At 46.6% G+C, this 26,270-nt stretch overlaps 1 protein-coding gene across 3 annotated transcripts in view; it reads right to left on the minus strand.

Moving 5' to 3' along the window:
* The window catches only part of LOC137306496 (pyruvate carboxylase, mitochondrial-like), a 1,155,436-nt gene that overhangs the window by 1,113,003 nt on the left and 16,163 nt on the right, over positions 1 to 26,270 (minus strand). The window contains exon 2 of one of the 3 annotated variants that reach the window (XM_067975758.1): positions 19,787 to 19,975. The exons of 1 other annotated variant lie outside the window; for it this stretch is intronic. The gene's annotated coding sequence lies outside the window, so the exon portion shown is untranslated. Of the gene's footprint in view, positions 1 to 3,457; positions 3,523 to 19,786; positions 19,976 to 26,270 lie in introns of those variants that run through there. One more of the 3 variants, XM_067975759.1, reaches the window with a different exon arrangement.

The raw sequence follows: 26,270 nt of genomic DNA on the forward strand, positions 1-26,270 counted from the left end.
GGACTTCAGTTATGTGGAGAGACTGGAGAAACTGGTTGTTCTCCTTAGAACAATTGTAAACAATTTTACAACACCAAGTTATAGTCCAACAATTTTATTTTTAATCCCACAAGCTTTCGGGGGCTTTCCCCTTCCTCAGGCGGTGTCCCCCGAAAGCTTGTGGGATTAAAAATAAAATTGTTGGACTATAACTTGGTGTTGTAAAATTGTTTACAATTGTCAACCCCAGTCCATCACCGGCATCTCCACATCATCACTCCTTAGAACAGAGTATGATGTGGAGATGCCGGTGATGGACTGGGGTGGACAAATGTAAGGAATCTTACAACACCAGGTTATAGTCCAACAAATTTATTTTAAAATCACAAGCTTTCGGAGATTATCTCCTTCGTCAGATGATTGAATGAAAAGGTTCTCAAATCGCATATCTTATACGATGTTGGGACAGCATCACACCAATCAAAAGGTGTCGTTGTTATTCAAACAGGCCAGTCACGGAGAACAGCACGTCCCAGTACACTCGATATACATTGTGTCTTTTACACAGGCAGGCAGAAAGAAACTTAAAATGGCAGAGAGAGAGAGAGAGAGAATTTTAAAAAACATATAAATTTTTTCCCATCACCCCTGAACGGCCTAGCTCTAATTTTAAGCTTATTCCCCCTTGTTCTGGACTCCCCCCACCAGAGGAAATAGTTTCTTTCTATCTACCCTATCAAATCCTTTCATCATCTTAAACACTTCATCTTCTATATTCAAGGGAATACAAGCCTCGTCTCTGCAAAGGGGAGATTTGATAGAGGTATTTAAAATCACGATAGAGTAAACAATGAGAAACTGTTTCCTGTGGCAGGAGTGTCAGTAACCAGAAGACACAGATTTAAGGTGATCGGCAAAAGAGCCCGAGGCGACATGAGGAAGCATTTTTTTACACAACAAGTTGTGATGATCTGGAATGCGCTGCCTGAAAGGGCGGTGGAAGCAGATTCAATAGTAACTTTCAAAAGGGAATTGGAGAAATACTTGAAGGGAAAAAATTTACAGGGCTGTGGGGAAGGAGCAGGAGAGAGGGACAAATTGGAAAGCTCTTTCAAAGAGCCGGCACAGGCACGATGGGCCGAATGGCCTCTTCCTGTGCTATACCTAAAATAAAACCAAAGGGTATTGAGGCCAACTGCAGTACCCGAGATGAATACTTGTGTACGTCCACCCCCAGGTCTCCCTGTTCTTGCACCCCCTTTAAAATTGTACCATTTAGTTTATATTGCCTCTCCTCATTCTTCCTACCAAAATGCATCACTTCACACTTCCCTGCGCTAAATTTCACCTGCCATGTGTCTGCCCATTTCACCAGTCTGTCTACGTCCTCCTGAAGTCTGTTACTATCCTCCATATTGTTTAATACATTTCCAAACTTTGCAGCTGACTCAATTTTTACTAACAAGTCTACTATGTGGTACTTTATCAAATGCCTTTTGAAAGTCCATATACGTCGGAACATAGGAACAGGAGGAGGCCATTCAGCCTCTCGAGCCTGTTCCTCCATTCAATTAGATCATGGCTGATCTGTATCTTAACTCCATCTACCCGCCTTGGTTCTGTAACCCTTAATCCCCTCACCCAACAAAAATCGATCAATCTCAGTTTTGAAAGTTTCAATTGACCCCCAGCCTCGACAGCTTTTTGGGGGGAGAGAGATCCAGATTCCCACTCCCCTTTGTGTGAAGAAATGCTTCCTGACATCACCCCTGAACGGCCTAGCTCTAATTTTAAGCTTATTCCCCCTTGTTCTGGACTCCCCCCACCAGAGGAAATAGTTTCTTTCTATCTACCCTATCAAATCCTTTCATCATCTTAAACACTTCATCTTCTATATTCAAGGGAATACAAGCCTCGTCTCTGCAACCTGTCCTCATAATTTAACCCTTTTAGCCCCAGTATCATTCTGGTGAATCTGCGCTGCACCTCCTCCGAGGCCGATATATCCTTTCTGAGGGGACGGTGCCCAGAACTGGACGCAGTGTCTCCAGATGGGGTCTGACCAGAGCTCTGTCCAGCTGTAATATAACTTCCATGTATTCCAGCCCTCGAGATAAAGGCCAACATTCCATTCGTCTTTTTAATTATTTTTTTGCACCTGGCCACTAGCTTGTAGTGATTTCTTTGCACAGAATGAATCATGGAACGGTTGCAGTACAGAAGGAGGCCATTCGGCCCATCGAGCCCTTGTCGGTTCTTTGTAAGAGCAATCCAGTTAGTCCCATGGCCACTAAGTTTTTAGTGATTTCTGTACCCTAAATCTCTCTGCTCCTCCACAGTTCCTGGCTTCTCGGCATTTAGAAAATACTCTGATCTACTTTTCTTAGGTCCAAACTGGATGACCTCACACTTCCCCACATTGAACGCCATCTGCCACAGTTTTGCCCACTCACTGAATCTATCAATGTCCCGAAGCAACTTTCCGCTCCCATCTACACTATTTACTGTGCCACCTAACTTAGTGTTGTCAGCAAACTTAGATATATGGCTCTCTATTCCTTCGTACAAGTCACTTATCAATATAGTGAAAGGCTGTGGACCCAGTATAGATCCCTGGGACACCACTAGTCACGTCCTGCCTGCTCTCTGCCTCCTACCTCCTAACCATTTCCCTATCCAAGCCAATAGGTTGCCTCCAATTCCATGTGCACTCTTTTTTTGTCAACAGTCTCTTGTGTGGAACCTTGTCGAATGCCTTCTGGAGGCCCATATAAATAACATCCATCGGCACTCCCTTATCGTTGGTTAGTTGCCTCTTCAAAAAATTCAACTAGATTGGTTAGGCATGACTTACTCTTTACAAATCCGTGCTGGCTCTCTCTGGTCAGTTCATGTTTGTCTAAATGCTCAATCACACTCCCTTCATCAACTTTCTCCGTTATTTCATCAGAGGACTCAATCAAGTTCGTCAGGCATGATTAAAATCCGTGCTGGCTGTCATTTACGAACCAATATTTTTCCAAGTGACAATTAATCATGTCTCGGACTATTGTCTCTAAAAATTTCCCCGTCCCCAGCGTTAGGCTGACTGGCCTTTAGTTGCCAGGTTTATCCCTCTCTCCTTTTTTAAACAGAGGTGTACCATTTGCAATCCTCCAGTCGTCTGGCACCGCTCCCATATTGAAGAAGGATTGGAAGATTGTGGCCAGAACCTCCACCCTTATTCCCTCAGTAACCTAGGATGCATCCCATCCGGACCGGGTGACTTTTCCACTTTGAGCGCTGCCAACCTTTTAAAGTACCTCCTCTTCATCTATTTTAATCCTATCCAGTATCACGACTCACCTCCTCCTTTACTGTGACAAGTTCACATCTGCAGAGATTTGAAATACTTACCGATTATAACAAAAGGGACAGGATGATGTTTGACATTTTTTTTAAAAAAAAGAGGGCCACACAAATAATCATAATTATTTACCACTCAACAGTCCACCATCACTGGAACGATGGCATGTGGCCAAACTGCAGAAATCAGAGTCCAGCCAACGGAAAGTACTTTAACCTCTGCTGGTTCCCAGGTGGCTGAATCCAGCCGATGGCAGCAGCTACTGCACTTTTCAAGGACGCAAGTAGATTTGATTCCAAACACTGTCACTTATCGATAACCCTCCAATTACAAGCAGCAGTTTCACAGTTAGAGCTATCACCATTCTTTACGTGGCCAACTTGGCTATTTTATCAATCAGAGTCCACTTTCTACCATAACAATGATTGACAGTAAAATTGCTAAGTCGGCCAAGTGTGGAGGCATGGGGGGGAAGGGGAGGTGGGGGGAGAGGGGACTTCTGAACAGTGGGGGAGGGAGGGAGTAAAAAAGCTAGAGAGTGGTACACCCTAGTGTGCTGCCTTCAGAGTGTCGCTGGTAGAGGGAACACTGAGCACAAATAGCCTGCTCCTTGTGCCCATCTATCCCTCTCCTCCTGGATGCCACATGACTCAGAGACTCGATCAAAGTAATAAATTAAATAATCATTGTTTCCTGGTTTAAACCTCTTCTTGCACCACTGCAGTGAGGACGCTTCAATTTAACCAGAACTGCCATTTGACTCTACACATTTCCCAACTAGGAGACCTCCTCCCTCGCCTTAGCTAATGACATTCTACGACCAGCCATGCGACACGCACTAGAGTGAGCTGGCTGGCCAGCTAATTCTTATTCCTTCCCTCTGGAGACGTTTACTGAAGTACTAACAGGGTCAAGTCCAACTCCTGCCTTGCTGCCATGGAGGGGTGTCAAGCAGATGTGGACAGGGGAAGAGGAGCAGAAAACAAGCCGACTGACAGGGCGAATAATGCCCAGGACGCTCTTGTGCGATTCCTTACAGGCGGTTTGGAAATCGTGACATTGCGGAGGCCTGTTTCACCCTTAGCCTGTGCGGAATCTCGGGAAAACCAGGAGAAAAGGATAGCTTTTTTTCTTCTGATACAACTCCAGCTTGCATGTATATAGCACCTTTAACATGGAAAGGCATCCCAAGGCGAGACAGAAGGAAATAAATAGATGCCAAGCCAAAGCAGCAGATATTAGGCCAGCGTCGGGTTTAAAGGATGGTCTTAAAGGAGGAGAGGGAGGTGGAGAAGCAGAGGGGTTTAGAGAGGGAATTTCAGAGCGCGGGACCAAGGCAGCTGAAGGCGCGGCCGCCTTCTCTCCAGCCGCCACACGAGGAGGCGACCGATCGCAGCGCTCTCCGTGTTCCCTCCGCCGGAGGGGGTCCTGGCCTCGGCTCGCCGCTCCGCCACAGAAACCAATCGAAAATCCGGAACCCGGCCGAGAGATGAAACCCCTCTCCGCCGACCCTGTCCTGCAAAGTGCTCCGCTGCCACGTTCCTGAACGAACATACAGCTGCGTCAGCCCTGGCTCAATGGGTCTCTCTCTCTCTCTCTCTCTCTCGCCTCTGAGTCAGAAGGTCGAGCCCCCACTCCACGAGACTTGAGCCTACAATCCGGGCTGACACTCCCAGTGTGCAGTACTGAGGGAGTGCTGCTCTGTCGGAGGTGCCGTCTTTCGGATGAGACGTTAAAACGAGGCCCCGTCTGCCCTCTCAGGTGGAAGTAAAAGATCCCACGGTCACTATTAGAAGAAGAGCAGGGGAGTTCGCCCCAGTTTCTTGGGCCGATATTTACCCCTTAACCAACATCACTAAAACAGATAATCTTCTATGATTCTATTTACATGGGTAAGATGGGTATAGAGGGATATGGGCCAAGTGCAGGCAATTGGGACTAGCTTAGTGGTATAAACTGGGCGACATGGACATGTTGGGCCAAAGGGCCTGTTTCCATGTTGTAAACTTCTATAATCTGGCCATTATCACATCGCTGTTTGTGGGATCTTGCTGTGAGCAAATTGGCTGCTGCATTTTCCGACATTACAACAGTGACTACACTTCAAAAGTACTTCACTGGCTGTGAAGCACCTTGGGACGTCCTGAGGTCATGAAACGCAAGTACTTTCTTTCTTTACATAGAATTAGGTAGAATGTACAGCACAGAAACAGGCCATTCTGCCCAACTGGTCCGTGCCGGTGTTTATGCTCCACACGAGCCTCCTCCCTCCCTACTTCATCTCACCCGATCAGCCTATCCTTCTATTCCTTTCTCCCTCATGTGTTTATCGAGCTTCCCCTTAAATGCATCCACCCAGTTGTCTCAACTACTCCTTGTGAGAGCGAGTTCCACATTCTCACCACTCTCCGGGTAAAGAAGTTTCTCCTGAATTCCCTATTGGATTTATTAGTGACTATCTTATATTTATGGCCCCTAGTTCTGGTCTCCCCCGCAAGTGGAAGCATCTTCTCCACATCTACTCTATCGAACCCCTTCATAATCTTAAAGACCTCTATCAGGTCAGCCCTCAGCCTTCTCTTTTCGAGAGAAAAGAGCCCCAGCCTGTTCAATCTTTCCTGATAGTTATAACCTCTCAGCTCTGGTATCATCCTTGTAAATCTTTCTTGCACCTCTCCAGTGCCTCTCTAACCTTTCTATAATATGGAGACCAGAACTGTTCACAGTGCTTGAAATGTGATCTAACCAAGGCTCTATACAAGTTTAAAATAACTTCTCTGCTTTTCAATTCTGTCCCTCTAGAAATGAACCCTAGTGCTTGATTTGCCTGTTTATGGCCTTATTAACCTGCGTCACTACTTTTAGTGATTTGTGTATCTGTACCCCCAGATCCCTCTTCTCCTCTACCCCATTTAGACTCTTATTATCCAAGCAATGTGTGGCCTCCTTATTCTTCCTACCAAAATGTATCACCTCACATTTGTCTACATTGAAATTCATTTGCCAATTACACGCCCATTCTGCAAGTTTATTAATGTCTTCCTGTATTTTGTCGCAGTCCTCCTCAGTATTAACTATACCCCACAATTTGGTATCATCCACAAATTTTGAAATTGTGCTTCCGATTCCCGAGTCCAAATCGTTAATGTAAATGGTGAACAACAGTGGTCCCAGCACCGATCCCTGTGGAACACCACTTCCCACCGTCCGCCAGTCCGAGTAACTACCTTTAACCCCTACTCTCTGTTTTCTGTTTTGTAGCCAGCTTGCTATCCATTCTGCTACCTGTCCCCTGACTCCACATGCTCTGACCTTAGTCATGAGTCTACAATGCGGTACCTTATTGAAGGCCTTTTGAAAATCCAAATATATTACATCGACTACATTACCCCTTGTCTACTCTTTCTGTTACTTTTTCAAAGAATTCACTAAGTTTGGTCAAGTATGACCTTCCCCTTTTGAAATCCGTGCTGACTATTCTTTATTATATTTTCGGTTTCTAGATGTTTCTCTGTTACATCTTTGAGTAAGGATTCCATTATCTTTCCTACCACCGACGTTAAGCTAATTGGTCTGTAGTTCCCTGGACTTATTCCAATATTTAAAAAGGGAGATAGAACAACATTAGCCACCCACCAGTCCTCTGGCACTATTCCCTTTTATAATGAATTTTTATATATATATGTAATAGTGCCTCAGCTATCTCTTCTCTAACTTCTTTTAATATTCGTGGATGCAATCCATCCAGACCAGGGGTTTTACCCTCTCTAAGTTTGATTAGTTTATCAATTATCTCCCCTCTTTATATCTTTTTGATCTCGTCTTCCAATGTCATGTTCACCGTGTTAAGTCTCCCTGGTTAATACTGAGGCAGAATAATTAGTTAATATTTCTGCCATTCCGCTATCATGAGGTTTTCTTTATTCGTTCATGGGATGTGGGCGTCGCTGGCGAGGCCGGCATTTATTGCCCATCCCTAATTGCCCTTGAGAAGGTGGTGGTGAGCCGCCTTCTTGAACCGCTGCAGTCCGTGTGGTGACGGTTCTCCCACAGTGCTGTTAGGAAGGAAGTTCCAGGATTTTGACCCAGCGACGATGAAGGAACGGCGATATATTTCCAAGTCGGGATGGTGTGTGACTTGGAGGGGAACGTGCAGGTGGTGTTGTTCCCATGTGCCTGCTACTCTTGTCCTTCTAGGTGGTAGAGGTCGCAGGTTTGGGAGGTGCTGTCGAAGAAGCCTTGGCGAGTTGCTGCAGTGCATCCTGTGGATGGTACACACTGCAGCTACTGTGCGCCGGTGGTGAAGGGAGTGAATGTTTAGGGTGGTGGATGGGGTGCCAATCAAGCGGGCTGCTTTGTCCTGGATGCTGTCGAGCTTCTTGAGTGTTGTTGGAGCTGCACTCATCCAGGCAAGTGGAGAGCATTCCATCACACTCCTGACTTGTGCCTTGTGGATGGTGGAAAGGCTTTGGGGAGTCAGGAGGTGAGTCACTCGCCGCAGAATACCCAGCCTCTGACCTGCTCTCGTAGCCACAGCTTATTGTGTGTATCCCTTACTGGCCCGAACCCTATCCTGATCTTCCTTTTGTTATTTATCTGTCTGGAGAATACTTTATTTCTTTTCATATTCCTTGATAATTTAATTTTGTAGTTTCTCTTTGCCTCCCTAATTGTTTTCTTTTAAACTTCTTTCCTACCCTGTCGTATTCTCTTTTGTCATCCTCTCTTTTGTTGTCTATGTACTTAGTGTATGCCTTTCTCTTTAGTTTCAATTTTGCTTTGTTTCTTATTTAACACTTGGCAAAATCCTCAGAAAGGAACTCTGCACCACACAACTTGAGGCAATGAGAGTTCACCTAAACTTGCTTCTGTGGTCAGCAGTGTGAAGCAGTATATTGCAAGTTCACCACAGCGAGGCCTGGATTTTAACTTGGAGTCGGGAAGAGAGCGGAGGAAGGCTTATCGGCCGCGAAACCGGGAAGCGACTGCAACTTAATAGAAGGATAAAAATTTTACTTGCAGGTTTTGCGTCGGGGGGGGAAAGCAGCTGGGGAGAGATCAGAGCCCTCGGGGCCTGTATGGGGGAGGGGAGGGAGAGATTGGGATGTTTGGGAGTTCGATGGAGCTGGAGTCGGTGGGGGGGGGGGGGGGAAGTCGGATCGTGGAGAGATCGGGATCTTTGAGGGCTGGATGAGGCGGGGAGGGGGGGAGCTGAGAAGTTGGTCATTGGGCAGGGGGGCGTCTCGGGCATCGGGGGAGGGGTCTCGGTCAGGGTGGCGGGGGGAGAAGGTCTTGGCCGGGTGGGGGGAGGGGGGTCTTCTGATCGCAGGGGTACGATCAGGGCAGGAAAGCTTGTTGGGCCTGAAGGAAACACTCCTGCTCCTCCGGGCCCACAAGCAGTGCACTAAAGGCACTTACCTCGTGATCTGGTCCTTCTCACCTCCCTTTCACTGGTGAGATTCACGAGCCCTGGGAAACCCTCACCGGATACCGGCTGGGTATTCTGCGGCCAGTGACTCACCTCCTGACTTCCCCAAAGCCTTTCCACCATCTACAAGGCACAAGTCAGGAGTGTGATGGAATACTCTCCACTTGCCTGGATGAGTGCAGCTCCAACAACACTCAAGAAGCTCGACACCATCCAGGACAAAGCAGCCCGCTTGATTGGCACCCCATCCACCACCCTAAACATTCACTCCCTTCACCACCGGCGCACTGTGGCTGCAGTGTGTACCATCCACAGGATGCACTGCAGCAACTCGCCAAGGCTTCTTCGACAGCACCTCCCAAACCCACGACCTCTACCACCTGGAAGGACAAGGGCAGCAGGCACATGGGAACAACACCGCCTGCACGTTCCCCTCCAAGTCACACACCATCCCGACTTGGAAATATATCGGCCGTTCCTTCATCGTCACTGGGTCAAAATCCTGGAACTCCCTCCCTAACAGCACTGTGGGAGAACCGTCACCACACGGACTGCAGCGGTTCAAGAAGGCGGCTCACCACCACCTTCTCAAGGGGCAATTAGGGATGGGCAATAAATGCCGGCCTCGCCAGCGACGCCCACATCCCATGAACGAATGAAAAAGAAATTTAAAGGTCAGTAACATTCAATTTAAAAAGACCTATTTAACATCTCAGAATGACGTTAATTGCTGCGAGAACTGCCGGCCTGCCCAAACTAATTAAGGTCCCGCCTCCGGCCACTCGCACGCATCCAAACGCGCCTCCCTTAAACCCGGACGTGATCGCGTTGGAGCCCGGTCGCCCTCCAAAGCTCAATTATTTTAACTACCCACCGTTCTTGGGGGTTAAAACTCCCCCCTGCGAGTGTCTGACCCCCCCCACCAACACCCTACCATTATGATCCATAAAAGGTTGGGCCCTTTGGCACTTCTCAACGGGAGGGCAGAAAAAAATCACAGCCCTCCCACATCACACAGCCACTGGCTCACACACCTCCTGGACAGTGTCACCTTTGTTGGGAAGGATCAGGGAAACGCGATGCTGAATAAAGTAACTTTAAACATTCATTTGCTCCATGACCAGATACCCCCTCCATTCTAAATCAGAACAACTTCCGTTCACTTCGTTGCCTCTCAAACGACGATGTCCCAAAGTGCCTTACTTGAGGGTGCAGTGGGCATTGAGCTGGAAGTTGGGAGGGATGACTGAAGGTACAATCAAATAAGTGGGCATTCAGGAGATTTCTGAAGGTGGCAAGGCGAAGAAATTTAGCAAGAGAATTCTAGAGTGCAAAGGAACAGAGGAACAGGAGGAGGCCATTCAGCCCCTCGAGCCTGTTCTACCATTCAGTTGGATCATGGCTGATCTGTACCTCAACTCCATTTTCCTGCCTTTGCTCCATATCCCTTGATACCCTTACCCAACAAAAATCTATCGATCTCAGCCTTGAAAGCTCCAATTGACCCCCAGCATCCACAGCCCTACAGAGGAAAGAATTCCAGATTTCCACTACCCTTTGAGTGAAAAAGTGCTTCCTGATTTCGCTTCTGAACGGCCTGGCTCTAATTTTAAGGTTATGCCCCCTTGTTCTGGACTCCCCCCACCAGAGGAAATAGTTTCTCTCTATCGACCCTATCAAATCCTTTAATCATCTTAAACCCCTCAATCAGATCACCCCTTAATCTTCTACAAGCCTCGTCTCTGCAACCTGTCCTCGTAATTTAACCCTTTTAGCCCCGGTATCATTCTGGTGAATCTGCGCTGCACCCCCTCCAAGGCCGATATATCCGTCCTGAGACTCGGTGCCCAGAACCGAACGCCGGACTCCAGATGGGGTCTGACCAAGTCAAGGTGCCACTGATGGTGCATCATGCGTTGGGGAGGTGGGGAGGGTCAGCAGGGGGTTTGCAGGAGTACGCAGGATACCAGAGTCAGAAGAGCAAAGAAGGGCGTACAGCTGGAAAAGATTTTGCCTCGTTTTCTTCAACACACACCTACTTGATTAAGTTTAATTAATAAATGCGACACCAATTTACTTTGTAGACGATTGTTTGAAATGAAAGGTTTAAGCAGCCAACGATCGGATGAAACTGCTTTAGGCTTTCTATGTTGACAGTGAGAAATGCAGTCCAAATAGTCGGACGGGCTGGTGGACTGTAAAGTCAGGGAGGTGATGGGTGCAGTGAGCAGACAAAGAGAGAATTCAACTCCGAGTTAATCGGCACAATACACTAATCCAGTGCAAAAACACAGACAGCTCAGATCACACTAGAAAGACGCAGTGCGCGTTAAATGGCAGCAATGGCCAGACATCCACTTGAAACGGGGCGAGCAGACAGGACGCCGAGGGCTCCATTTTCCTTCGTTTTGCTGCCCGGTTCTGGGAGCACCTGAGGCAGCCTAACGGAGGAGAATTGGCCAGTCAGGCTGCACACCACAGCCAAACCCCCAGCCCTGAAACATCTCGCTCCTGGGGTGGCCCACGGATAACGGGACCAGGGCAGGGGTGGCGGCAGCAGGCCTCCTTCTGCCCGGTGGCTGAGGGCAGCGAGCAATTCCACTGCGCACCAGGGGGTAGAGACGGGCGGTACTGCATTAGCCGCCTGTTATACGCCCAGCCGAATATTTGGTTGCCTTGGCTTCAACAGAGCTGAATATAAAGTTGTTTGTGGACCGCCATAAGTACTCCAGCGTTAAAGGCAACAGGGGAACACTGCAGATAAATCTTTATAAAAGAATGCCAAAAAGTTTAAGAAAACTTTGAAGTTTTTAAAAAAGGCTTTTTAACTTTCTTCTAAATTTAGCGTCAGGTTGTCGCCCTGGTCGCACTCTGACCCATGATATGGCCATTATTTCGAGGAAGAGCAGGGGGAGTTCTCCCTGTTGTCCTGGGCCAACATTTATCCTTCAACCAACATCACGAAAAACAGATTATCTGGTCATTTATCACATTGCTGTTTGTGGGATCTTGCTGTGCGCAAATTGGCTGCTGCGTTTCCTACATTGACTACACTTCAAAAAGTACTTCAATGACTGTAAAGCGCTTTGGCACGTCCTGAGGTGGTGAAAGGTACTATATAAATGCAAGTCTTTCTTTAAGGACCACTGTGCATCCTATTGGCGTCTGCTACTGTGGGACCTTTATCCTGGTCTTCACTCTTCCTACAGTGAAAGGAAGTTCTGGGGTGGCTGGCTGATACCCTGGGGGACTGAGACCTGTGCGGACACTTTCCCCAGATGGCAGTGAAGGTCCACCAGAGTGACGAAGGAGCAGAGTGAGTGCGGGCACCGCGGTTCCCAGTTGGCCCTGGCATGAAACCTCAACCACGAGGAGGTCTCACTTTGGAACACACGAGTGCACTGGCACCTGAAGGTTGGCGTTTGGCAGATTCAGCCTCCCATTGCCGACAAAAAACAGATCCGTCACTGCACCTCAGAGCGATTCATTGTAGGAGAAGTGCTTTGGAGATTCTTCCGAGAGACGTAACAAGGTTATACAATCGCGGGTCTTTCTTTCCTGTCTAGACTAGTGCCAGACTTTGTTAAACACCTCCCTGTTTGGGGTGCCCCCACAAGCGTAGCAAAGGATTGCAGGGAGCAAAAGAGGAAAGACAGATATCGACTCCCCCCTTTAATATGGCATCTCTTGTATCAGAAACGTTGAATGGTCTGTTGCTAAGATTTGAGTTTCCAACCCTGCAGGCATGCTGGAATCTGGCCATCACCTTTCATTTTTACCAGAAGACTTGACTGGTTCAATCACAAAATGCTGCAGCAAACAAAACACAGACTTTGCTGTCTGAATCTTCCCCGCTCCCAATCTGCTCGATAGTTATCTTTAGTTAGGTCTCGGTTCGCAGTCTGTTCTAGACTAAATATCTACTCAGCATCACAGGCCTGAGATTTAATTTTAGCTCCGGTTAGCACTTTGCTGCAGCAATGTCAGTTCAGTTCTCAAGGGCTGTTAACATGTTCTACCTGGTCTAATCCAGCGCCAGCTCAAGCACTACCATGCTTTGCTCTCCTCAGCCAAAACCGCCAATGACTACAGTCTCCCGCTGGAGGGCAGGATAACCACAAGCTCACTTTTTCCATGACCGACTGCGTCCTTGAACCCTCCTCACCTCGCCTCAAACACAAGGGGCTCGCCGAGATCAAGACATTGGAACATGAGTGGGCCGTTCAGCCCTCTCGAGCCCGGGCAGTTGTCCCCTCTCCCCTCCTGCCCTTCCTGCCACCCTAAGACTTTCCCTCACTTTAGCCAAGGATCCCATCTTTTCGCAGTTTCTCATCCATCCAATTGGCAAAATAATTCAGGGGGAAAATTAACATTAACGCAACGAGTTGTTCTGATCTGGAATGCGCTGCCTGAAAGGGCGGTGGAAGCAGATTCAATAATAACTTTCAAAAGGGAAGTGGATAAATACTTGAAAAGGAAAAATTTGCAGGGGTAATGGGGAAAGAGCAGGGGAGTGGGATTAATTGGAGAGCTCTTTCAAAGAGCTGGCACGAGACTTAAATGGCTGTCAAGATAGGACTAGCCCTGTGACAGAAATGAAGTAATGTTTGTCCCAGATTTAGTTTGACACCGGCTTCTTTATTTTTGACCTGATATACAAGAATCTAAGGCCCAACTTCACTCATAGAAAAATATTCCAACTCATTTTGATGCCATAATTAGTCAATTTGTCTGAAAAGCAAGTACCCCAGGGAGTGCCAATCCAAGCCAAGCCATGCAATTCCGATATAGACAACAGCAACTTGCATTTATATAGCGCCTTTAATATAGTAAAACGTCCCAGGGTGCTTCACAGGAGCGTTCTACCGAACCACATAAGGAGATATTAGGACAGCTTGGTCAAAGAGGTAGGTTTTAAGGAGTGTCTTAAAGGAGGAGAGAGAGGCGGAGAGGTTCAGGGAGGGAATTCCAGAGCTTAGGGCCCAGGCAGCTGAAGGCACGGCCGCCAATGGCGGAGCGATCAAAACCGGGGATGCGCGAGAGACCAGAATCGGAGGAATCTCGGAGGGTTGTCGGGCTGGAGGAGGTTAAAAGGGTAGGGAGGGGCGAGGCCTTGGAGGGATTTGAACACAAAGGATGAGAATTTTAAAATCGAGGCTTGGAGCAATGGAATAGTCGAGGCCAGAGATAGCAAAGGCACGGATGAGGATTTCAGCAGTAGTTGAGCTGAGGCAGGGGCGGTGACGGACGATGTTACAGAGGTGGAAGTAGGCGGTCCTTGTGACGGAGAGGATATAGGGTCGGAAGCTCAGCTCAGGGTCAAACAGGACGCCAACACCGTGTGTGCTTATGTGTTTGGCATCACCTTTAGAATTCAGGATTGCCAGCTCTGGTTGGACATATTCCTGGCGGTTTCATCACTTAACCTCCCACCTCCAATCGCCTCGCCCAGTCAAACAGCCTTTTTTTAAAATCCTTTTCCAATATTTTCATAACTAATAAACTAAAATGAAAAATACACACAATTTTTTTTAATGCCTCTATGATTTTTCTCCCCGGGTTTGCTCGCAGCAGCGCCCAGAGATTAATCTTAAAATCCTGGAGACTCCAGGGCAATCCAGGAGAGTTGGCAACCCTCATTGAATTGAACAGTGATTTAAATTCACATCAAGTAACTATTTTGTCTGTCTTTTACAAATTAGTGAGTCTGTCTGGATCCTCCAAATGGCTAGCTAGCTAAATAACTTTCATAGTTTGTGAGAAAGGCAAACCCACATTTGAAAAATAATTATAGCTCAGAAGATTTAGACTATACGTTATTTAATTTTGATTGCAGCAAAAAACTAGCTAAGCTTACCAACTACTGTGACAATATGTTACTTTTGCAATTCGCTTTATGGTTAATAAATCAGTTCAGCAATTAAAGCCTAAGACAAGGTTCAAGTGTGGTTTTACTCTGCTGCATGCCAAAGGCAATGGGGATCCGGCAAAGACATGGGATATACCGGCCGAGATAATCTGATATTGGGTTCTCTGTTCGCTTCTCAGGCATTCTATGAATTCCACCTGGATATCAGGTCATGTGCAAACTCTCCCTGACACAGGGAGCTGGGGCCAACCTACGGGAGCAGTCCGACGCACCCGCGGGAGCAGGCCGACCCAGCGGCGGGAGCAGGCCGACCCACCCGCGGGAGCAGGCCGACCCAGCGGCGGGAGCAGGCCGACCCAGCGGCGGGAGCAGGCCGACCCAGCGGCGGGAGCAGGCCGACCCACCCGCGGGAGCAGGCCGACCCAGCGGCGGGAGCAGGCCGACCCAGCGGCGGGAGCAGGCCGACCCAGCGGCGAATTGGAAATCCAGACGTGGATAATTGCATGTCTGATTAGTTAATAAAAAATGAGTGACAGACACTGTCGTTGACCGTGTGATCTGAATACTCATATTCGCACGGCGTGTGCGTGTGAACTTTAACCTTTTTGTGCGTTTGTTGGTAAAACAGTAAGATGAAAAGCAGAGGGTGCGAGTGTCTTTTTTGCCCGTTGTGAAGACTTTACGTCTATGGTGACTGAATGGTGGGAGATGCTTGATTAGTAAATATACACGTGTGAGGTACATTTACCCGTACTGTGCATGTGTACGGAAGGTGTGTACAATTGAAACTAGAGCACGTGGCTAAAATGGCGTCGCCATGGCCTCACCGCATGACCTAACCCAAAAAACATAACGAGCCCTTCAACCCGTTTTAACATCAGCTTTCCAGAATAATAACCGCTCTGAGACCAGCGGCACACAGCAGCAGTAAAACTGAGGGCGGTGGGCACTCAAAGTGTTCACTTCTTCACACAAAGGGGAGTGGGAAGTCTGGAACGCTCCCCCTCCAGGAGCTGTTGAGTCTGGGGGGGTGGGGGGTCAATTGAAAATTTCAAAACTGAGACTGATGGACTTTTGTAAGGCAAGGGTCACGGATTCAAGGTGGGTGCCTAGAGCTGAGCTACAGATCAGCCGTGATCTAATCGAATGGCGGAACAGGCTCGAGGGGCTGAGTGGGCTCCTCCTGTTCCTATGTTCCTATCTTGGCCTCCAATTGAGTGCCAGAGACCTGGCACTATTATCCGAGGTGCAGCACATGGCAAAGATATGAGGCCAAAACAAGATAGCAGTTCATTCACTTCTGTCCACTTTCAAGTGGATATGAAGACCCCTCCAATTAGCTGCATTTGTAAAACAGACAAAGATGTTTAGCCCAGGCTTGACATTTGGATATTTAGCTGAGGTACTGGCCATTCCCTTCCCCTCTTCCACTGTAGAGAGTCTGTTCCACTCTGTCATTCTTACCCTGGGCTGTAACACGACTGACACTTCGTTGATGGCAGCAGAGGAATTCAAGGAATCGCTCCTGCTAATTGCAGCGGGGATCAGAGCCGACTTAAAGCGACAGAAGGCGAACAACTGGCTCTCAAATCAGCTTACAGCGCCAAACACCAACGCCATTCAGTGTCAGCGGGCAACAGGCTAATTGGTTACGAGCAATCTCTGTTCTCTCCCCCAGCACACAGATAACCTCACAATAAGCAATCGCTGAGCACTCCAATTATCATCTCAAGTCCCCTCCGTGCTAAGGATCGAGATTGTGCCCAATTTCCTAGCACAACACATTGTACCCCGGGGAAGATGTCCTGTTTGTTTATTCCGTGAAGCTAACACTCCGGGGAAGCTAGATAAACACATGATGGATAGACGGGTATGCTGATAGGGTGCGATGAAGAGGGGTGAGAGGAGGCACAAGTGGGTCATAAACACCACTTTGACTCGTTGGGCCAAATGGCCTGTTTCTGTGCATTCAATGTAATTCTATGTAACTTAAAAGCCTTCACCTCTTCCCTCAACTGACACCCCATACCACACCTCATCACCAGCTAAGACCTGAATAGCTCAGCAATGTTTAAAATCAAAGCAATTAAATCAAGCTTCAGTCTTTTCCCACCGATGCAAGTTTTCAGCTATGGTAATGTAAGTGTATCACATCCAGCCTCCCGGAGCATCACTGCCAGAGGACTGGATGTGATAAATGGGACTCTCTTCAAAATGAAGACAGGAATAAGGCATGAAAATTAAACCTCAGTTGTTGGTAAACTACTATAGAGTCTATAATCTCTGTAACCTCCTCCGGCCCTACAACCCTCCCAGATCTCTGCGCTCCTCCAATTCCGGCCTCTTGCGCATCCCCGATTTCCATCGCTCCACCATTGGCGGCCGTGCCTTCAGCTGCCTGGGCCCTAAGCTCTGGAATTCCCTCCCCAAACCTCTCCACCTCATTACCTCGCTCTCCTCCTTAAAACTTTCCTCTTTGACCGAGCTTTTCATCACCGTTCCAAATATCTCCTTCTTTGGCTTGGTGTCACTTTTTAATCCGATTACATTCCTGTGAAGCGCCTTGGAACGTTTTACTACGTTAAAGGCGCTATAAAAGACAGGCTATATTTGACCAACCTTACGGAATTCTTCGAAGAAATACCAGATAGGATAGAGGAAAGGTTGGGCATGTGCTTTATATGGATTTTCAAAAAGGTTTCAATGTACACAAAAAGGCCATGTTTGAAAGCCACAAAGCTTCAACATAGGAGTAAAACAAATTTCTTAGAATCATAAGGCACAGACGGAGGCCATTCTGCCCATCGCGCCTGTGCTGGCTCTTTGAAAGAGCTGTCCGATTAGTCCCACTCCCCTGCTCTTTCCCTGTAGCCCTGCACATTTTTCCTTTTTAAGTATTTATCCAATTCCCTTTTGAAAGTTACTAACTGAATCTGCTTCCACCGCCCTTTCAGGCAGCGCATTCCAGATCGTAACAACTCGCTGCGTAAAAAAATGTCTCCTCATCTCCCCCTGGTTCTTTTTACCAATTATCTTAAATCTGTGTCCTCTGGTTGCCGACCCTCCTGTCACTGGAAACAGTTTCTCCCTACGTGCTCTATCAAAACCCCTCATGATTTTGAACACCTCTATTAAATCTCCCCCTATCCTTCTCTGCTGTAAGGAGAACAACCCCAGCTTTGCAAGTCTCTGCAGAACACTGAAACTCCTCATTCCTGGACTAGAAAGAAATGGTACCTTGTAATCCACAGGGGTTTGTGTTGAGCTGCTTTTACATGGTGCATAATCTGGATTCATGCATTGAGGGAACCATATCAAAAATATGTCCAGATTATTACAATATCAAAAATTTACTGATAACACCAAGTTATGGGAAATTACGTCAAGGATTGTGACAAACTGGATAGGCGAGCAAGATCTCAACCCCAGAGGCCTGAGGGTGCTCAGTCGTCGAGTATATTCAAGACTGGGATCGATAGATTTTTGGACTCTCGGGGAATCATGGGATGTGGGGATCGGGCGGGAAAGTAGAGTTGAGGTCGAAGATCAGCCATGATCTGATTGAATGGCGGAGCAGGCTCGAGGGGCCGTATGGCCTACTCCTGCTCCTGTTTCTTATGTTCTTAAGATGGAGTCCAATGTGGAAAATTGTGGTTTGGAATGAGAACAGGTGGGAGAAATACACCTTAAACGGTAAGATTTTATAAGGTGTAGAGGGGCAGAGGTGTGCAGACACACAGGTCATTAAAGGTGGCAGCCAAGTACACAAGGCCATAAAGAAGGCAAAACGTTTTGTGTCTAGGGGCATTAACATAGGAAGGAACATAGGAATGTTGACATTGGGCCATGGTGGGAGTACTGTGCATAGTTTTGGGCATCCATTTATAGGAAGGATATAAATACAAGGAAAAGGTACAGCATTACTGCAGGAGTTCCTCAGGGCAGTGTCCTAGGCCCAACCATCTTCAGCTGCTTCATCAATGACCTTCCCTCCATCATAAGGTCAGAAATGGGGATGTTCGCTGATGACTGCACAGTGTTCAGTTCCATTCGCAACCCCTCAGATAACGAAGCAGTCCGAGCCCGCATGCAGCAACACCTGGACAACATCCAGGCTTGGGCTCATAAGTGGCAAGTAACATTCGCGCCAGATAAGTGCCAGGCAATGACCATCTCCAACAAGAGAGAGTCTAACCACCTCCCCTTGACATTCAACGGCATTACCATCACCAAATCCCCCACCATCAACATCCTGGGGGTCACCATTGACCAGAAACTTAACTGGACCAGCAATATAAATACCGTGGCTATAAGAGCAGGTCAGAGGCTGGGTATTCTGTGGCGAGTGACTCACCTCCTGACTCCCCAAAGCCTTTCCACCATCTACAAGGCACAAGTCAGGAGTGTGATGGAATACTCTCCACTCGCCTGGATGAGTGCAGCTCCAACAACACTCAAGAAGCTCGACACCATCCAGGATAAAGCAGCCCGCTTGATTAGCACCCCATCCACCACCCTAAACATTCACTCCCTTCACCACCGGCGCACTGTGGCTGCAGTGTGTACCATCCACAGGATGCACTGCAGCAACTCGCCAAGGCTTCTTCAACAGCACCTCCCAAACCCGCAACCTCTACCACCTAGAAGGACAAGAGCATTAGATTAGACTGGGCTTGATGGCCGGCGTGGACACGATGGGCCGAAGGGCCTCTATCCGTGCTGTATAACTCTATGAGCAGCAGGCACATGGGAACAACACCACCTGCACGTTCCCCTCCAAGTCACACACTATCCCGACTTGGAAATATATCACCGTTCCTTCATCGCCGCTGGGTCAAAATCCTGGAACTCCCTTCCGAACAGCACTGTGGGAGAACCTTCACCACACGGACTGCAGTGGTTCAAGAAGGCGGCTCACCACCACCTTCTCAAGGGCAACTCGGGATGGGCAATAAATGCCGGCCTCGCCAGCGACGCCCACATCCCATGAATGGATAATAAAAAAATAGATTCACTAATACGTCATCAGGGAGCAGGGATTGAGGTTATGAAGACAGATTGGATGTCGGGTAGCCAACTCTATTCCTGGAGGTTTGATCACATCGCCCTGTTTATAATCTGCATATTACGAAACAAATCTTCTGCAAGGTGCATGCCTACAAACCTTACTTCCTGTTCTGGGCCACACGTTCCTGTCAGTGCTGGTACTTTAGTAAATGTTTGCTCCGTTTCGATGTTGCTAGAAATGGCGGAAGAAATCGTAAACCCATTTAAGATTCTGTGACAGGAGGAATTCTCCCCCACAGTGATTTTCCTGGTGACTTCCCCAAACCTCCCGTGCAAATAAGTCGCCCTACATGAAACAAAAAAAGGGATTTTTTTTTGGACTCTTAGGAAAGATCAATATAAGCAGGATCACATTGTTCCAAGGCATGTTATAAAGAGATTGCATTGTCCTGAATGTCACAACTGCTCACAGGCTGTGTTGAATACAAGCCGAACAATGATGCTCTATCCCTTGCAGGCAGAAATGTAATCGAGCTGCCTGGCAGGAGCACCATTAACCCTCGATCCAAGCCAACATCACTGCACAACACACCAGACCCTCCCGCACCACACTGGACGGCTATCAGTGCAAAGCACAAGTGAAAGAAAGACAGACTTGCATTTATAAAGTGCCTTTCACGACCTCAGGACGCTTTACAGTCAATGAAGTACTTTTTGAAGTGTAGTCGTTGTTGTAATGTAGGAAACGAGCAACCGAATTGCGCACAGCAAGATCCCACAAACAGCAATGTGATAATGATCAGGTAATCCGTGTTAGTGATGTTGGCTGAGGGATCACTATTGGCCCAGGACACAGAGGAGAACGCCCCCTGCTCTTCTTCGAAATAGTGGCCGTGGGATCTTTTATCATACACAACAGTCATTTCTCCATGAAATTAAAGCAGTACCTTTCTCCGACAGATCAGAACAGGACTCGAGGCTACAGAAAGTAAGGAATCAAGATTTATTTTTAAAAAGGAGCGTCTCTGTCTCTCCCTAATGGTTTAAACTTGACACTTCTGTAAGGTACTGTCCCACCATGCAAGCCGTCAGATTAATCCTAAAACCACCTACAGCTGCTCAAAGAACATTCCCCAAGCCAAGGGATCTGTCTTGGGGCCTCAATTATTCACAATATTTATTAACGACTTAGATGAAGGCATAGAAAGTCTCATATCTAAGTTTGCTGATGACACAAAGATTGGTGGCATTGTAAGCAGTGTAGATGGAAACATAAAATTACAAAGCGATATTGATAGATTAGGTGAATGGGCAAAACTGTGGCAAATGGAATTCAATGTAGACAAATGTGAGGTCATCCACTTTGGATCAAAAAAGGATAGAACAGGGTACTTTCTAAATGGTAAAAAGTTAAATACAGTGGATGTCCAAAGGGACTTAGGGGTTCAGGTACATAGGTCATTGAAGTGTCATGAACAGGTACAGAAAATAATCAAGAAGGCTAATGGAATGCTGGCCTTTATATCTAGAGGACCAGAGTACAAGGGGGCAGAAGTTATGCTGCAGCTATACAAAACCCTGGTTAGACCACACCTGGAGTACTGTGAGCAGTTCTGGGCACCGCACCTTCGGAAGGACATATTGGCCTTGGAGGGAGTGCAGCGTAGGTTTACTAGAATGATACCCGGACTTCAAGGGTTAAGTTACGAGGAGAGATTACACAAATTGGGGTTGTATTCTCTTGAATTTCGAAGGTTACGGGGTGATCTGATCGAAGTTTATAAGATATTAAGGGGAACGGATAGGGTGGATAGAGAGAAACTATTTCCGCTGGTTGGGGATTTTAGGAGTTGGGGGCACAGCCTATAAATTAGAGCCAGACCTTTCAGGAGCGAGATTAGAAAACATTTCTACACACAAAGGGTGGTAGAAGTTTGGAACTCTCTTCTGCAAACGGCAATTGATACGAGCTCAATTGCTAAATTTAAATCTGAGATAGATAGCTTTTTAGCAACCAAAGGTATTAAGGGATATGGGCCAAAGGCAGGTATATGGAGTTAGATCACAGATCAGCCATGATCTTATCAAATGGCGGAGCAGGCACGAGGGGCTGAATGGCCTACTCCTGTTCCTATGTTCCTAAGCCTCGTTCAAGCAGGTAAAGTCCATGCAGTGAGAGGTAGTAGATCAATGGCAGTGCAGAGTGGGATTGCTTATCCTCCAGGATTGCCCTGGAGTCTCCAGGAATTAAAGATTAATCTCCAGAACACTTGCTGCGAGCAAACTGGAGGAAAAATCGTAGAGGCAATAAAAAAATGGTGCGTTTTTCTCATTTTCGTTGGGCACTTTCATTTACCGGTGATAAAAATATCGGCGATGGGGGAAGAAAGGCCGTTTGACTGGGGGCGGGGCGGTTGGAGTTGGGAGGTCATGTGGTGACACCTCCAGGACTACGTCCAGCCAGAGTTGGCAACCCGAGCGCAGAGGGCAGCCCCGGGGCCGTGGAGACATGAAGGCACGAACCACCGGTACAAAGTACTTTTCTCCCTGGCTGCTAGCAGCAGTGCCCTGGAGATCGATGCTCAGCTCCGGAACCCAATTCGGGAGGGTTGGCGACCCTAACGAGAGGCGAGGAGGTCGAGGGGCGATCTGACAAAGGTCTGCGGGATAATGAAGGACCACGATAAGGTAAATAGTGACGGGTCGTTTCCAGAGGTTGGTGACGTCAAAATCTGCTGACGATCCAAATGCAGGGCGAGCAGAGAGGAGGACACAGACAGGACAGCAGGTGAGGCAAACAGGAAAAGTGCGAGGAAATATATGTTGGGAAAAAAAACAAGGAATAAGACAATGGAAAGACTCTGGAGACATAATCCCTTGAAAATGCAGAAAAAAGACCAATAGCATTTCCAATTTTATAAATCGGAACATAGGACACAAAGTAAAGACGCTGTGATAAATTTAGACAACACATTGGTCAGGTCACAGTACTGTGTGCAGTACTGGGCACCCCATTATAGAAAGGGCAGGGCGCCATAGAGAGCGCACAGCCTAGATTCACAAATACAATGACAGGGATGGGAAACTATAGTCATGTGAAGGGATCTGAGACACTGGGACTCTTTCCACTGGAACGTGGACAAGTACAAAGATTGAGCAATAGTACAGCATAGGTTTAATTAGGGGCGGGGGGGGAAATCAAAGTTTAAAAGAAGACAGAGAATGGGGGAAGAGACAATGGGGGAAGAGACAATGGGGGAAGAGACAATGGGGGAAGAGACAATGGGGGAAGAGACAATGGGGGAAGAGACAATGGGGGAAGAGACAATGGGGGAATTTCCCATTTGGGAATTTTTAAATCATTTTTTTCTTCATAGAAAGGATTTGGAATGAGCTGTGTTTAAGTTTTGTGTTTTAAAACAAAGTGAAACACTCGCTGCAGGCATGGAAGTTGTGTATTAAAGCTAGACGAGCCAGTTTGTGGACTGTTACCGCTCACAGTCCCCTTCAAACAGAGGGTCAATTGTCTCAACCCAGGCCCATTAATCCAGGATGGATTGTATTCATTTTAAGAATAGCAGGAGATGCTTTCTTTAAACGCACATTCCAAGAGGGAGGTGAGGTATCTGGTGTTAATGATGGGCCAACTGGCAAATCATTGAACAGGTGAGAAGATACAGGGAGTGCACTGACTCGCAAAAAAGGGCAGAGGAACGCACGTGCAGTCGGGCAGCCAGCTGGCTCTGGGAAGGAAGCCTGGTCTTGTGAGGGGAAGCGCGCTCACCTCAAGCCCCGGTCTGACCAGGGAAGGTTAAGTGAGCCTGATAATCGGGATAGTACGGTGTATTGACATTAATTTTTCTTATTCTCGAGGATTCTGTAGTTAGTTGATTGAAGGTGAGATTTGATTATATCTGTTACTCTGTATGCTCACTTGTCTGTAAAATAAAGGATTTGGAATGAGTTGTGTTTAAGTTTTGTGTTTTAAAACAAAGTGAATTTGCACAGGAAACACTCGCTGCGGGCGTGGAAGTTGTGTATTAAAGCTAGACGAGCCAGTTTGCGGAGTGTCTCTTCCCCCATTCTCTGTCTTCTTTGGTGTCTGGTCCCTTCTCACTCCTTGTTTCACTCTGCCTTTGAAAGGATTGGAGAGGCACGTGAGGGCGTGTGTGAAAGACCCAATGTCCAGTTCAGATCACAAGTTACACCCCTGGGTTAAGCTATTGCGCAATTAGACATTGGGCAGTTCGGGCGCACTCCTGGAATTAAGACACTGAGACCACTTACAGGACTGACTAGCACTGCTGTACCCAAAAGAATATCTACGGCAGACCTGAAAACTGGAACAGGGAAAAATAGAAATAATAGGGTGAGCAGAATTCAAATGTGTTATTAAAAAAGAATGCTAATAAAACTTTTTGCAGATCATTGCCATGGTAATAAAACAACAGCTAATACCACTGACAGTGCAAACCATTTCATCAATTCAGCATCCGCCTGGCAGTCATTTACCCTGGATTCAAAGGTGGATTCCCGCTTGTCACAAAGCTAAGTACAGGAATAGTAAACACTAGCAGATCTCCCAAGGCATTGCTCGTGGTTTCTATCAGGAGTGTGACCAAAGAAAAGCACGATGTGGAATATGGAACAGAATAATAATGTGGAACATAATACGGTTTAGGATAAAGATCGAGAAGGACATAAGTAAGACCAAAGACCAAAGTAATAAATTGAAACAGAAGCTGATTTTAAGGGGATGAGAATGGAATTAGGGAAAATAGAATGGAAAAATTTACTGACAAAGAAACAGAACAGCAGTGGGAAATATTTAAAACGGTGATCAAGAGAGTCCAGGAGAAATATAGCTCACTAAAAGCAAGAACGAACTAGCCAGTAACGACACACCGTGGTTGAATAAAGAAATAAGGCAAAATTGAAACTAAAGAAAAAGGCCAACACTAAGTAGAGACACAATAAAGGAGAGGATGTCAAAGGGGAATACGAAAGGGTTGGAAAGTAGACAAAAAAAACAATTAGGAAAGCAAAGAGGAACTACGAAATTAAGTTATCAAGACATATATAAAAAGAAATAGTAAAGTATTCTACAGACACATAAATAACAAAAGAAAAATCAGCATAGGGATCGGGCCATTAAGGGATACACACAATAAACTCACAGGTAATGACAGCGAAATGGCAGAAATATTAAACAATTACTTTGCCTCAGTACTAACCAGGGATACTAACGAGGTGGGCAGGACATTAGAAGAAGAGATTAAAAAGGCTATAAAGACATTTAATATAGAAAGGGGGAGATAACTGACAAACTAATCAAACTTAGAGAGGGTAAGAATGCTGGTTCGGGCAGATTGCATCCACGCATGTTAAAAGAAGTTAGAGAGGAGATAGCTGGGGCACTATTACATATATATAAAAATTCATTATAAAAGGGAATTGTGCCAGAGGACTGGCGGACGGCTAATGTGGTTCCTATATTTAAAAAGGGAGATAGAACAAGTCCAGGGAACTATAGACCAGTTAGCTTAACGTCGGTGGTAGGAAAGATAAAGGAATCTTTACTCAAAGATGTAACAGAAAAAACATCTAGAAACCGAAAATATAATAAAGAATAGTCAGGATTTCAAAAGGGAACGTCATGCTTGACCAAACTTAGTGAATTCTTTGAAGAAGTAACAGAAAGAGTAGACAAGGGTAATGCAGTAGATGTAATATATTTGGATTTTCAAAAGGCCTTCGATAAGGTACCGCATTGTAGACTCATGATTAAGGTCAGAGCATGTGGAGTCAGGGGACAGGTAGCAGAATGGATAGCAAGCTGGCTATAAAACAGAAAACAGAGAGTAGGGGTTAAAGGCAGTTACTCAGACTGGAAAAGGGTGGGAAGTGGTGTTCCACAGGGATCGGTGCTGGGACCACTGTTGTTCACCATTTACATTAATGATTTGGACTCGGAAATCGGAAGTACAATTTCAAAATTTGGGGACGACAACAAATTGTGGGGTATAGTTAATACTGAGGAGGACTGCGACAAAATACAGGAAGACATTAATAAACTTGCAGAATGGGTGTGTAATTGGCAAATGAATTTCAATATAGATAAGTGTGAGGTGGTACATTTTGGTAGGAAGAATAAGGAGGCCACATATTGCTTGGATAATAAGAGTCTAAATGGGGTAGAGGAGAAGAGGGATCTGGGGGTACAGATACACAAATCACTAAAAGTAGCGACGCAGGTTAATAAGGCCATTAAAAAAAAGCAAACCAAGCACTGGGGTTCATTTCTAGAGGGATAGAATTGAACAGCAGAGAAGTTATTTTAAACTTGGTTAGACCACACTTGGAGCACTGTGAACAGTTCTGGTCTCCATATTATAAATAAGATATAGAGGCATTGGAGAAGGTCCAAAAAGGATTTACTAGGATGATGCCAGAACTGAGAGGTTATAACTATCAGGAAATATTGAGCAGGCTGGGACTCTTTCCTCTAGAAAAGAGAAGGCTGAGGGGTGACCTGATAGAGGTCTTTAAGATTATGAAAGGGTTCGATAGGGTAGATGTAGAGAAGATGTTTCCACTTGTGGGGGAGACCAGAACTAGGGGCCATAAATATAAGATAGTCA

The sequence above is a fragment of the Heptranchias perlo genome, chromosome 43 (genome assembly GCF_035084215.1).
Source record: "Heptranchias perlo isolate sHepPer1 chromosome 43, sHepPer1.hap1, whole genome shotgun sequence".
Taxonomy (NCBI): domain Eukaryota; kingdom Metazoa; phylum Chordata; class Chondrichthyes; order Hexanchiformes; family Hexanchidae; genus Heptranchias; species Heptranchias perlo.